Here is a 2,077-nt window from a genome sequence, read left to right as displayed (position 1 = left end):
CATATCTTTTTAGAATACAGTGCTTTATAGTAGCTATTCTGCTTTATCATCACTGTACAAAAAAAAAAAAAAGAAAAACATTAATGACATTTTAGTATCAGTGCACATTTACAGATTCTGAAATATACCATCACACCTCAATATACTCCTGTCAGTAATTTCACTTCAGTGTTTAAACACAGCCAACTTAGCATGTTAAGCCACTTCAGGGTTGTTTTAGGACACACTAAAATATCATATCATCTTTAAACTATCTGAACTTGAAACACCTTTTGTTGGCCAGCTTCAATCTGGCAGTAACTGTACCTTTCCGATCTTCTGATACGCTTCAATGCAGTTAAACCAGGCCAACACTGGACCCTTGTCATCATTAGATCCTCTTCCATAGAGCTTACCTACAAAAAGAAAACTTTATTTCAGTTTCAAGGTTCTAATGAGAAGATAGTGGAGTTGAAAAATGATACTAAGGTTATGTTTATTACGTAGTCAGCAGACGACAGTGCCCCGTTTTAAGCTTGTTTAAATCATGACTAAGATTATGTGTAATGATATGAAATCCTTTTTCATGATACAAAAAATGATCTGCAGCAGGTTTTTGTAAAATGTGACATAATCAGCACTAACACAGCTGAGGCAGGCAGGAATGATACAGCGAGAAGAGGAGTGGCATTTTGTGTCATCTGACTCTCACCAGAAAACACACAAGACTACGCGTGCTCAATTTTGTGGCTCTAAAAAAAACCAAACCTCTCCTACCTGTCCCGTCAAAAAAGTTTTTTAAATGCAAACATGTAGGGTAGAGCAGCAAAAATTATTAGGTTACCTTGTGCTACACAGTATTAAAGAGTCTGTAAGATCGTGCACAACAGAGTCAATCTGTGTTGTTTAACACAAAACAAAGAAGCCTTAAAGGGTTAAAATTATTCAGGTGCAGCTTTTGCATTACTGTGTGGAGCATAACAAAGCATAGACACCAATTCAGGAATGCTGCAGTGACTTAGTTATGTGAACAAACAAATGCACAGTCTGTGAAATAAAGGACCAGTCATGACTCACAAGGGAAAGTAAGTAAGTAAAGTAAGTAAAGTAAAATTTTATTTATATAGAACCTTTCAAGATAAAATCACAAAGTGCTTTACAAAGGCAGAAAACAGACATTAAAATCTAAAACAAAACAAAATCAACCAAAAGCAAGTTTAAACAGATACGTTTTAACTGCTTTTTAAAAGACATGACTGAGTCCACAGATCTCAAACTCAAAGGGAGCGAGTTCCAGAATCTGGGAGCCACTGATACAAACGCTCTGTCACCTTTTGTTTTTAACCTTGTATGCGGGACAACCAGCAACCCCTGGTCACAAGACCTCAGGGACCTGCTGGTGTGATAAGAAAGAAGAAGATCACTTAAGTAAGTTGGAGCTCCACCGTGCAGGGCCCTATGAGTCATGATTATGATCTTAAATTGGACCCTGAACTTGACAGGGAGCCAATGCAGCTGAATCAGCAGGGGAGTGGCATGGGAGTATTTGTGATGCTTTATCAGAAGCCTAGCAGCAGCATTTTGAACACCCTGCAGTCGTTCCAGGGAGGCATTACTTAAGCAAGTAAACAAGGAATTACAATAGTCTAAGCGAGATGAAACAAAAACATGAATAATCATTTCCAATTCGGAACGTGACACAATGGGACTCAGTGATATTTCTTAAATGGTAAAAACAAGAGCAAACCAAAGATTTAACATGTGTGTCCAGCGTCAGAGCTGGATCAAATGTAACACCAAGATTCCTAATGGAGGATTTAATATAAGAAGCAAGAGGGCCTAGATTTTTAACCACAAGGAGAACAAATTTCTCAGGAGAAAAGACAATGACTTCGGTTTTATCAGCATTTAGTTGAAGGTAATTACCAGCTATCCAATCTCTAACGGAATCTAAGCAGGACTGCAAGATTTGGAGCTTACATCAGGTGGCCTAAAAGAGCTATATAGCTGAATATCATCTGCATAACAATGATATGAAATATCAGAGAAAGAGCTAAGAAGTTGCAGAAGAGGGAGTAAATACAACAAAAACAATAAC

At 37.7% G+C, this 2,077-nt stretch overlaps 1 pseudogene; it reads right to left on the bottom strand.

The window, feature by feature from the left end:
* LOC102312092 overlaps nt 1-2,077 on the bottom strand; it is an 8,098-nt pseudogene that overhangs the window by 2,172 nt on the left and 3,849 nt on the right.

This window comes from Haplochromis burtoni, unplaced genomic scaffold, assembly GCF_018398535.1.
Source record: "Haplochromis burtoni strain Fernald_Lab_line unplaced genomic scaffold, NCSU_Asbu1 Contig_543, whole genome shotgun sequence".
NCBI lineage: Eukaryota > Metazoa > Chordata > Actinopteri > Cichliformes > Cichlidae > Haplochromis > Haplochromis burtoni.
This window is presented reverse-complemented; position numbering and strand designations above follow the sequence as displayed.